Here is a 13,129-nt window from a genome sequence, read left to right as displayed (position 1 = left end):
TGCATTTGGACATGAACTGCTTCAGCATCTGAGGAGTCATAAATGCTGCTGAACATTGTGCAATCATCAGCGAACATCCCTGCTTCTGACCTTATGATGGAAGGAAGGTCATTGATGAAACAGCTGAAGATGGTTGGGCCTAGGACACTATCCTGAGAAACTCCTGCAGTGATGTCCTGGAGCTGAGATGATTGACCTCCACTCACCACAACCATTTTCCGATGTACCAGGTATGATTCCAACCTGAGGAAGGTTTTCCCCTGATTTGTATTGACTCCAGTTTTGTTCGGGCTCCTTGATGCCACACTTGGCCAAATGCTGCCTCGACATCAGAGGCTGTCACTCTCAGCTCACCTCTGGCATTCAGCTGTTTGTCCATGGTTGTACCAAGGGTGGAATGATGTCAAGAGCTGAGTGACCCTGGCAGAATCCACATTAAACTTCCTCGAAAGTGCCGCTTACATGAAAGTGCTGAGTAAGTGCCGCTTACATGAAAAGACAATTTTACCAAAAACTATTGAATTTCATCCTATTGGGATTAAGTAGCAGTGGAGGAGGCTGATTCTCACTCACACATGAGCAATGCTGAGGATTAGCCAGACTCTCTCCAATTAAACTATGATCCTTGATTTGATAATTAAAACATATGAATTTACAATCCCAAACAGATTGCAATAACGCTTCTTTTGCAATGATCCTTTCATTGCTCATATTTATTCTGCTTTTCATTCTGTGCCAGGTGTCACATTTACTACCATGACAACAAATGCTGCTCTGTGGTTAATTAATTCAATCTGTATGTTTTGAATGCGCTATCGGGGTGAAGTAAGCTTTTACAATCTGCGTGCAGACATTTACACTTAACTGCTACTGAGTTTTTCAGCACGCCTATTCTCCTGTCACCAAAATTCCCTGTCAATAAAAGGAAATGAAAGTGATTAAAACAGACTCTGACATTCAAAAACAATGAGGATCCTGGAAAAACTCTAAATCTGGTGGTAGTGCTTTGTCCCATTCTGTAATAACCATCCCTGGAAAAATATCTCCACATGGCAAATAAGATGTAACTAAATGTTTCTACCCTCTAAAGACATTTAATGCTTGAGAGCTAAATAGAGCAAAGTAAAACAGAGGCAGTTACACATCAGGTACATAAATAATGGTGGAGATGATCGCAGTTAATTGTGCAAATAATAGAAAAGCTTTCTTATTCAAGTGAAGAATAAGTGACCTGTCAAGTCTGTATTTGGGCGTTGAAGCATGTTCACTGGGCATAATGGAAATATTTCAATAAATATTTTGCAAATGTCTTCAAAATTAACCATTAGAATTTAATGACAATTTTAATCAGGTGAGCAACAGATGGGGTCTTTCAAATTAATTTACAGGATATGCATGTCACTGGCTGGACCAGTATTTATTGTCCATCCATAATTGCCCTTGAGAAGGTGGTGATACACTGCCTTCTTGAATCACTGGAGTCCCTGTAGTGCAGGTGCACCCACAGTGCTGTTAGGGAGGAGTTCCAGGATTTTGACCCAATGACAGTGAAGCAACAGCAATATATTTCCAAGTCACGATGATGAGTGACTTGGAGAGGAACTTTCAGATGGTGGTATTTCCATGTTTCTGCGATCCTTGTTCTTCTAGATGGAGGATCTGGGTTAGGAAGGTATTGCTTAAGGAACCTTGGTGAGTTCCTGCAGTACATCTGAAAGTGATACACAACGATTGCTACTGTGCGTGGTGGAAGGATTGAATGTTTGTGGAAGGGGTACCAATCAAGGCAGTTGCTTTGTCCTGGATGGTGTCGAGCTTCTTGAGTGCTGTTGGAGCTGCACTCGTCCAGATAAGTGGAAAGTATTCCATTACATTCCTGACTTGTGTCTTGTAGATGGTGGACAGGCTTTGAGGAGTCAGGAGGTGAGTTATTTGCTGCAGGATTCCCAGCCTCTGATCTGCTTTTGTAGCCAAAGCATTTAAATGGATAATCCAGTTCAGTTCCTGACCAATGGTAACCCCCCAGGATGTTAATAGTGGGGGAAATTCAGTGATGGTAATGCCATTGAATATCAAGGGGCGATGATTAGATTCTCTCTTGTTGGAGATGGTCATTGCCTGGCATTTGTGTGGCAAAAAGGTTACTTGCAACTTATCGGCGCAAGCCTGGATATTGTCCAGGTCTTGTTGCATATGGGCACAGACTGCTTCAGTATCTGAGGAGTCATGGATAGTGTTCAACATCACAGAATCATCAGTGAATGTCCCCTCTTCTGATCTTACAATGGATTAAAGATCAAAGCAGCTAAAGATGGTTGGGCCTAGCATACTACCATGAGCACCTCCTGCAGTGTTGTTTTGGAATTGAGATGATTGGCCTCCAACCACCACAGCCATCTTCTTTTGTGTTCAGTATGACTCCAACCAGCGGAGAATTTTCCTCTGATTCCCATTGACTCAAATTTTGTTCGGGCTCCTTAATGCCACACTCGGTCAAATGCTGCCTTGATGTTAAGGGATTGTTTGATAAAGAATTAACAACAACAACCAATATTTATATTGTGCCTTTATCTTAGTGAAATATGTCCCAAGATATTTCAATAAGAATTTCAGCAAACAAATTTTGACACTGAGTGACATAAGCAGATATTAGTGCAGATGACCAAAGCTTGGTCAAAGAAGCAGGTTTCATGGAGAAGTTTAAAGGAATCAAGCAAGCTTAAGGGCTTATTAGTTGAAGACTTGGTCAATCATTGAGCAATTCAAAGCTGGGTTGTCTAGAAGGCTTGAATTAGAGAAGCACGTTTTTCTGTGAGTTGCGGGGCTGGAGGAGATGACAGAGATCAGGAGGGGTGGAGCCATGAGGAATTTGAAAATAAAGGAATTTGAAAATTTAAGCATTGATTAACCAGAGCCACTGGGCACAGAGATGACAGGTAAACAGCATTTGGTGCCAGGAAGGACATAAGCACCAGAGTTTAGGATGACCTCATGTTTATAGAGTGCAGAAAGTGGGAGTTTGGCTCAGAGTGTATTGCAATAGTCATGTCTAAAGTTAAGAAAGGCACAGTGAGGGTTTCAGCTGCAGAGAGCTGAGACAGGGGCACGATCAAGCCTAAAAATAGACAGAACAGCCATGTTGGTTCACTTCTAGTGCTGGATCATCAGAGAGATGGAATCCATGCTGTCTGAGCTAATTGTCTGCATTTTAACAGCTCAGTGCACTTCGGGATAGTTCCAGCAGATTAGAAGGAGTTTTAAGTAGCTTTTGTCTTTAGTTTTAAAAAAAGGTACTGAAATGGAATTGGTAACATCAATAATCAGAGATTTGCTTGAGGCAATCATTAGGGATGTAAAATTACAAGATGTTGAGAGGTCTGGATAGGGTAGACTCTCAGAGGCTATTTCCAAGGGCTGAAATGGTTGCTACGAGAGGACACAGGTTTAAGGTGCTGGGGGGTAGGTACAGAGGAGATGTCAGGGGTAAGTTTTTCACTCAGAGGGTGGTGGGTGAGTGGAATCGGCTGACGTCGGTGGTGGTGGAGGCAAACTCGTTCGGGTCTTTTAAGAGACTTCTGGATGAGTACATGGGATTTAATGGGATTGAGGGCTATAGATAGGCCTAGAGGTAGGGATATGATCAGCGCAACTTGTGGGCCGAAGGGCCTGTTTGTGCTGTGGCTTTCTATGTTCTATGTTCTATATAATACTAGGATAGAGAGCAACCTAATAGGAGTGTTATGATGGCCACAAGGCCCTGGGGGATGGTCGATAGATCTCCCTGTGGGCTTTGTGGAGTACAAGCTCCCCTATTGAGTCAGTGAAAGCTTCCCCAATAGGAAGCGTTCAGCGGGGGCTTTTAAAACTGTTACTTTACCCAGACTGTTTGTAGATCCTAAAGTGGTGAACTATCTAGGTATGAGCTGTGGGAGCGGTCTCTTTCTTGGTATATAATAAAAGGTGCTTGGTGACAGGAAACTGACGTTCGGTTGAAATATTAGATTAGTGATGAGGATGGGATCATTCTTTGGAGGCCCCGAGTAATCCACCCCCCACCCCCCACCCCCCCCCCCCCCCGGCCCCCGCTACCCTCTCTCCCACCGGATTACATCTTACATCCAATATTTTAATAGAACTATATAATGGTCACCCTGGAGTATCAAAAATGAAGTAGCTAGCTAGGAGTTACGTCTGGTGGCCTGGTCTTGACTTCGAGTCACAGAGTCATTTCTTATGTTCTTATGAGTCATAGAGGTTTACAGCATGGAAACAGGCCCTTTGGCCCAACTCATCCACGCCGCCTTTTTTTTTTAAAACCCCTAAGCTAATCCCAATTGCCCGCATTTGGCCCATATCCCTCTATATCCATCATACCCATGTAATGATCTAAATGCTTTTTAAAAGATAAAATTGTACCCGCCTCTACTACTACCTCTGGCAGCTTGTTCCAGACACTCACCACCCTCTGTATGAAAAAACTCCCTCTGGACACTTTTGTATCTCTCCCCTCTCACCTTAAACCTATGCCCTCTAGTTTTAGACTCCCCTACCTTTGGGAAAAGATATTGACTATCTGGCTGATCTATGCCCCTCATTATTTTATTGACCTCTATAAGGTGACCCCTCAGCCTCCTACACTCCAGAGAAAAAAGTCCCAGTCTATTCAGCCTCTCCTTATAACTCAATAAGGAGACTTAAACATTACAAACTTGGCAAAGCGATTTGGGAATGGCCTGGCTGCACATGGGTGTGTGCACATGTGGATTTGCAGGGCCCAATGTTTTTAATCATGGTGGACACACATGCCCAGTGGTTGCAGGTGCACCACATGGGCTCCATGACTACTCAGGCTATGATCGAGAAATAAGGGAAATCTTCAAGATACAGGGAATACCGCAAGTCTTGGTATTTGATAACAGCACAGCCTTCACTAGCAGTGACTTCCAGAACTCGGTACTCTGCAATGGTATCCGACATGTCCAGACTTTACCAATCACCCGTCATCAAATGGACTGGCAGAATGGGCGCTTCAGGCCTTCAAAAATGGTGTGAAGAAACATCTGGCTACATTCATGGAAACTAAATTGGCATGATTCCTGTTTGATTACAGGACCACACTGCACACCACAACAGATGTTACCCTTGTGGATCTGTTAACGGGACGGTGATTGAGCCTGTTAGTCCCAAACTTAACAAAAAATGATGATTCTGCAAGAACTTTCCCAATGGGTGATCTGGTTCACATGAGAAACTTCAGGGATGGACCCAGTTGGGTATCTGGGATGATCATGGATAGGGGTTCTATGTTCTAAAACGGAATCAGTATTATACTAGTCAAAGTTCAGGGTAAAACATTGAAGAAGCTCTTGGACCATCTCAGAGCCAGGGAGTCCATACCTAAGAAGGCTCTATTACTGGCCATGGAGATGGCCACTGCCAGTGCCAGTCCTCAGTTTGAAGCTGATCCCACGGTAATCCGGATAGTGAAGGTACGGACCTGGACTTGGAGGATGAAGAATTAGGAGCCCAGGCTGAAGTAGAAGCTGAGGATGAACCCGTTTCAGCAACCCTTCGATGCTCCCTCCGGAAATAAAGGTCTCCTTTCTGGTTTACAGCACTTGACCCAGCCTCGCCTTCGGCAGACCTCCGACCGATTGCAAACGATGCAATGGGGGTGCTAGGAGAGACTTTGATCTAAGGTGCGAGGAATGTTACGATGGCCATAAAGGCCACAAGGGATCGTCGATAGATCTCCTTTATTGGGCAAACAGAGGTTTGCTGTTAAACCTGTTACTTCACCTGGACCAGTATTGTAGGTCCCACGATGTTACACTACCTCGCTGTGAGCTACTGGAGTAGTCTCTTTCTTAGGATCATAGAATCCTACAGTGAAAAGGAGGCCATTTGGCCTATCTTGGTACATAATAAAGGATGCTTGTTAATGGAACACTGGTGTTCAGCTGAATTATTACAAGGAGCATCCACCAAAGCTTCAAAAAGCAAAGAATTCTTACAAATTTGATTATAGTTCTTAAAGAAATCATCAAAACTTGCAAAAAGACCTTCTATCTATAACACAAATGAATAATGTGGGATATGAATTTCAATGCCAGTGTGATGCCAGGTATGTAGGTTGTAAGGCCTAATGACTCACGGCTCAGATCAGACGACACATTTCTTTGGCTGTTTGTAACAGGCAAAATACGGATCATAGCAAACCAGACAATGCCTACAAAACTCAGGATATATTCTCCAACTTTAGGTGTGATTCTGCATTTGGACAACATATGCTAAACAATCCTGATTGTGCTGAAAACTACACTAACAACCAATTTAAGAGTCATAGAGTCATAGAGGTTTACAGCATGGAAACAGGCCCTTCGGCCCAACTTGTCCATGCCACACTATTTTTTTTAAAAACCCATAAGCTAATCCCAATTGCCCGCATTTGGCCCATATTCCTCTATACCCATCTTACCCATGTAACTATCCAAATGCTTTTTAAAAGACAAAATTGTACCCGCCTCTACTACTACCTCTGGCAGCTTGTTCCAGACACTCACCACCCTCTGTGTGAACAAATTGTCCTTCTGGAAACTTTTGTATCTCTCCCCTCTCACCTTAAACCTATGCCCTCTAGTTTTAGACTCCGTTACCTTTGGGAAAAGATATTGACTATCTATCTGATCTGTGCCCCTCATTATTTTATAGACCTCTATAAGATCACCCCTCAGCCTCCTACGCTCCAGAGAAAAAAGTCCCAGTCTATCCAGCCTCTCCTTATAACTCAATCCATCAAGTCCCGGTAGCATCCGAGTAAATCTTTTCTGCACTCTTTCTAGTTTAATAATATCCTTTCTATAATCGGGTGACCAGAATTGCACACAGTATTCCAAGTGTGGCCCTACCAATGTCTTGAGCAAACTTCAACAAGACGTCCCAACTCCTGTATTCAATGTTCTGACCAAAGAAAGCAAGCATGCCGAATGCCTTCTTCACCACTCTGTCCACCTGTGACTCCACTTTCAAGGAGCTATGAACATGTACCCCGAGATCTCTTTGTTCTGTAACTCTCCTCAATCTCTTCAGATTATCAGCTGAGCTCACAGTGTGGTCACTTGTGTGCTAGAAGCCACATATACTCATAGACAGGGCCCTGTCATTTACAAACAGATGTGGAGATATCGGCGTTGGACTGGGTTAAGCACAGTAAGAAGTCTCACAACACCACGTTAAAGCCCAACAGGTTTATTTGGTAGCAAATGCCATAAGCTTTCGGAGCACTGCTCCTTCGTCAGATGGAGTGGATATCTGCTCTCAAACAGTGCACAGACACAGAAATCAAGTTACAGAATACTAATTAGAATGCGAAACTCTCCAGCCAGCCAGGTCTTAAAGGTACAGACAATGTGGGTGGAGGGAGCATTCAACACAGGTTAAAGAGATGTGTATTGTCTCCAGACAGAACAGCTCGTGAGATTCTGCAAGATCAGGGGGAAAGCTGTGGGGGTTACTGATAATGTGACATAAATCCAACATCCCGGTTTAGGCCGTCCTCATGTGTGCGGAACTTGGCTATCAGTTTCTGCTCAGCGACTCTGCGCTGTTGTGTGTCGTGAAGACCGCCTTGGAGAACGCTTACCTGAAGATCCAAGGTTGAATGCCCGTGACTGCTGAAGTGCTCCCCCACAGGAAGAGAGCAGTCTTTCCTGGTGATTGTCGAGCAGTGTTCATTCATCCGTTGTCGTAGCGTCTGCATGGTTTCCCCAATGTACCATGCCTCGGGACATCCTTTCCTGCAGCGTATCAGGTAGACAACGTTGGCCGAGTTGCAAGAGTAGGTACCGTGTACCTGGTAGATGGTGTTCTCACGTGAGATGATGGCATCCGTGTCGATGATCCGGCACGTCTTGCAGAGGTTGCTGTGGCAGGGTTATGTGGTGTCGTGGTCACTGTTCTCCTGAAGGCTGGGTAGTTTGCTGCGGACAATGGTCTGTTTGAGGTTGCGTGGTTGTTTGAAGGCAAGAAATCGGGGTGTGGGGATGGCCTTGGCGACATGTTCGTCTTCATCAATGACATATTGAAGGCTCCGGAGGAGATGCCGTAGCTTCTCCGCTCCGGAGAAGTACTGGACGACGAAGGGTACTCTGTCCACCGTGTCCCGTGTTTGTCTGCTGAGGAGGTCGGTGCGGTTTTTCGCAGTGGCGCATCGGAACTGTTGATCGATGAGTCGAGCGCCATATCCTGTTCTTATGAGGGCATCTTTCAGCGTCTGGAGGTGTCTGTTGCGATCCTCCTCATCCGAGCAGATCCTATGTATTCGGAGGGCCAACATCTTCATGTACAGGTTCGAACAAGACTTCTTCACCGCACAGGACCTTCAACCGATGCTATATACTCGATACATCGATGACATTCTCTTCCTTTGGAGTCATGGTGAGCAATCACTGAAACAACTATATGATGACATCAACAAGTTCCATCCCACCATCAGACTCACCATGGACTACTCTCCGGAATCGGTTGCATTCTTGGACACACGCATCTCCATTAAGGACAGTCACCTCAGCACCTCACTGTACCGCAAGCCCATGGATAACCTCATGATGCTCCACTTCTCCAGCTTCCACCCTAAACACGTAAAAGAAGCCATCCCCTACGGACAAGCCCTCCGAATACACAGGATCTGCTCGGATGAGGAGGATCGCAACAGACACCTCCAGACGTTGAAAGATGCCCTCATAAGAACAGGATATGGCGCTCGACTCATCGATCAACAGTTCCGACGCGCCACTGCGAAAAACCGCACCAACCTCCTCAGAAGACAAACACGGGACACGGTGGACAGAGTACCCTTCGTCGTCCAGTACTTCTCCGGAGCGGAGAAGCTACGGCATCTCCTCCGGAGCCTTCAACATGTCATTGATGAAGACGAACATGTCGCCAAGGCCATCCCCACTTCTTGCCTTCAAACAACCACGCAACCTCAAACAGACCATTGTCCGCAGCAAACTACCCAGCCTTCAGGAGAACAGTGACCACGACACCACACAACCCTGCCACAGCAATCTCTGCAAGACGTGCCGGATCATCGACACGGATGCCATCATCTCACGTGAGAACACCATCTACCAGGTACACGGTACCTACTCTTGCAACTCGGCCAACGTTGTCTCCCTGATACGCTGCAGGAAAGGATGTCCCGAGGCATGGTACATTGGCGAAACCATACAGACGCTACGACAACGGATGAATGAACACCGCTCGACAATCACCAGGCAAGACTGCTCTCTTCCTGTGGGGGAGCACTTCAGCAGTCATGGGCATTCAGCCTTGGATCTTCAGGTAAGCGTTCTCCAAGGCGGCCTTCACGACACACAACAGCGCAGAGTCGCTGAGCAGAAACTGATAGCCAAGTTCCGCACACATGAGGACGGCCTAAACCGGGATGTTGGATTTATGTCACATTATCAGTAACCCCCACAGCTTTCCCCCTGATCTTGTAGAATCTCACTAGCTGTTCTGTCTGGAGACAATACACATCTCTTTAACCTGTGTTGAATGCTCCCTCCACCCACATTGTCTGTACCTTTAAGACCTGGCTGGCTGGAGAGTTTCGCATTCTAATTAGTATTCTGTAACTTGATTTCTGTGTCTGTGCACTGTTTGAGAGCAGATTTCCACTCCATCTGACGAAGGAGCAGTGCTCCAAAAGCTTATGGTATTTGCTACCAAATAAACCTGTTGGACTTTAACCTGGTGTTGTGAGACGTCTTACTGTGATTTACAAACAGAACAAACATGTCCACACATTATACCTTTTTCAACCATAAAAACACTCGGGGGACAGCCACTCCCTCATTCATCCCATGGTGATGCCTTACAAGACCAGAGTCGATTCAAATTTAAAACAAAGCTTGGCAGTTAACTGTTCCCTGGTATATTCTCCACATTAACCTTCTAACAATCAGAATCCACTTGCTAACTAATCGGTACCTTCTTGTGCAGTATAAGCTGTTGTTCCCTTTGAGATTTGGTATTCTGACAAACATCCTGATGAGTTAAAACCAAGAGCTACAACATGTTTCTTTTATCAGCAATACAAAAATAATGTTTATTCACATTCTTTTAGTCTCTTTGTTGTAGTGAACATCTTAAAACATAAAATCTTGTCATACCATCCATTCAACTATTAACTGGAAGTTAGGATTTCTTTCCATGGGGATTGCACCACTGCTACTTAAAAAACTGTGTCCAGTTCTCATCTCCTCCCATGGTGGATAATATTGAGGGTTTGGAGAGGATGTGGGGCTGGGGATCACAGTGGTTAGCACTGTTGCCTCACAGCTCCAGGGACCTGAGTTCGATTCTCAGCTTGGATCACTGTGTGTGTGGAGTTTGCACATTCTCCCCGTGTAAGCGTGGGTTTCCTCTGGGTGTTCCAGTTTCCTCCCTCAGTCCAAAGATGTGCGGGTTAGGTGCATTGACTATGCTAAATTGCCCCTTAGTGTCCTGGGATGCATATGTTAGAGAGGTTAGTGAGATAAATATGTGGGTTATGGGAATAGGGCCGGGTGGTACTGTTGTTGTTGCAGGCTCAATGAGCCGAATGGCCTTCTTCTACACTGTAGGGTTTCTAGGATTCTATGGGGTTTCTAAGATGATCAGAATTAGAAAATGTGTTCCAGTTACAGTCGATTCCAATGAAATAATTTCAGAACAGCCAGGATTTTCAGGTTGAAGTTGCCCATGATTAGATGTCGGTTAGATGCCAGGCAGTTATTTTTCAGAGAACTACAGGACCTCTGGAACAGGTTGTCAGCCCGTGCAGTGGCAACCAGTTCACGGAATTCCTTCAGGTGAGAGCAGTTGTTGCTTCTGGCTGGTTGGGAGATCACCTCCAGCATAGAATCATGCAGACAATAGCAATCACCAGAACTAGTTTTGATCTTCAAGCGTGCTTGGAGAACTAGTTCCAAAATATTTCACCCAGACAACCTGTTCCGGGAGATCATATGGTTTTGTATTAGGGGATGTATGTGCTCTGATGAGTCTGTCTATCACTGCAAATTTCTCAGAACATTTCAGTCAGTCATTGTCTCAGTCTAAATACAGAATATTATTTACAGTCCGGAATGAAACCTTATCCATCAGAACAGAACTAAGTGTTGATGTTGAATTATGTTGCAATAGAATACATACTTTAAATTGACAATCAAGAATGGCTGTCCCCAACTAGTGAATTATCGTAAGGGAATATAAACCTGTTCACGAGGGGGTAAATTTTCTGGTTCAATCCACTGCAGGAATCATTACGGGCAAGGTGGGAATTTTGAGGGGTTATTTAAAAGTCCATTGACCTCGAGTGGGATCGCACCAACCTCGCAGTGGGTGTGATCGGAAAATCCCACCCACAGTGTGTGGGAGGAGCTGTGTGGGGGAATCTATGACTTTGCTGCTTTGGAAATCGACCTGCTTTCAGATACAGGCTAGCTTCAGATTCATTCTTACTCGATGTAAAATTATTGAATGAACACAGGAAAGGGGTAATCTTAGGAAAACCCACAGCTCCAATTACAAGTAGCAAGCAGCATCAGATACAAATGGAAGATTGAGTAGAATGTGGAGAATCTCAGTTTAGTCCAATTCCGGAAATATAACATTGCAGCCATGAAGCCTTGAAATTATTGTCAGCAAATAAAAAAGAGATTGGCAGCAAAAACAATTATACCAGCCCGGTAAGAGAGAGGAGCCAGTGTGATTGGGAAATGGCGATTTCACCATTTGATGCACTCTGACTGTACTACAGAAGTAGGCTATTTGAAATAGTTTCTGGGCCTTGAAGTCTGTCCAACCAAGCTGTATGTAGAGTCAGTCATGATGTGGAGATGCTGGCGTTTGCTACCAAATAAACCTGGCATTTGCTACCAAATAAACCTGTTGGACTTTAACCTGGTGTTAAAACTCTTACTGTGTAGAGTCAGTGCCAGAGGTATCGAGTGCCCTAAATAGCAGAGTTTGGAATGCAACATATAGAATAAGAAAATGCAAGGCTGAGCTTCAGATTACTGTTCTGATGCTGGGGATCAATAACAACTCTTTTACATTACAGGAAACTCACAATACTAACTGTAGCCATGAATTGTACAAAATAATTGTGATATTATACTGTAACACTTGTAAAATCATAGAATCCCTACAGTGCAGAAAGAGGCCATTTGGCCTATCGCGCCTGCACCAACAACAATCCCTCCCGGGCCATATTCCCGTAACCTCACGTATTTACCCTGACACTAAGGGGCAATGGCCAACAGCCTGGCCAATCAACCTAACCTGCACATCATTGGGCTGTGGGAGGAAACCGGAGCACCCAGAGCAAACCCACACAGAAAGTGACCCAGGCCGGGAATCGAACCTGGGTCCCTGGCACTGTGAGGCAGCAGTGCTAACCACTGTGCCGAACAGTACAACCATACAAATCGCTGATTTCAAATATAACCAAAATTCTTTAAAAATATGGGCCCTCATATCAAAGTATAAGATTAATTACCATGGATTACAAAATAGACCCACACTAATTTAATGGTAGCAGATCAAAAACACACAATACAAATCCACACCTAAGCGAAAACACTTGGAAGGCAACAAACTCTCATCTTGTTGCTTTTTTGCAATCGTTGCTTGAAAATCAGAACTTTGTCCCTTCTTGCGCACTCCAAGTAAATGATAACTGACAACAAAAGTAATCAGACCAAATTAGTTGCCGAAATGCTGACAGTCAAATCAATTTGAACCAACTATTGGATTATTGCAGACTGAGGAGCTGTTCTTTTGTTGATGACTCATACGCAAAAACCAGGCATCACTGAGCCTGAGTTCAGGCGAATGTGTTCAGAACAATCCTCATTAAAAAGCAGAAAATGTGGAAATAATAACCAGAGTTATGTGGAAATAAATTCAGGCAAAAAGCAACAATTATTGAAAATTATACTAAGGAAAAGTCAACCAAATGTATTCTGAAATGTTAAACTCTGCAGTAAATAACAAAAATATTGTTGTCTCCCTGGGCTGGTCTGATCTTGTTAGGATCATGAAATGATTTCATACAAGCATCTTATTATTTGAATTT

At 44.4% G+C, this 13,129-nt stretch overlaps 1 protein-coding gene across 1 annotated transcript in view; it reads right to left on the bottom strand.

Moving 5' to 3' along the window:
- The window catches only part of LOC144509694 (ephrin type-B receptor 2), a 1,012,102-nt gene that overhangs the window by 886,388 nt on the left and 112,585 nt on the right, over positions 1-13,129 (bottom strand). The window lies entirely within an intron of this gene.

The sequence above is a fragment of the Mustelus asterias genome, chromosome 22 (assembly GCF_964213995.1).
Source record: "Mustelus asterias chromosome 22, sMusAst1.hap1.1, whole genome shotgun sequence".
NCBI lineage: Eukaryota > Metazoa > Chordata > Chondrichthyes > Carcharhiniformes > Triakidae > Mustelus > Mustelus asterias.
Note: the sequence above shows the minus strand (reverse complement) of the source record. Positions and strands in the feature narration are given on the sequence as shown.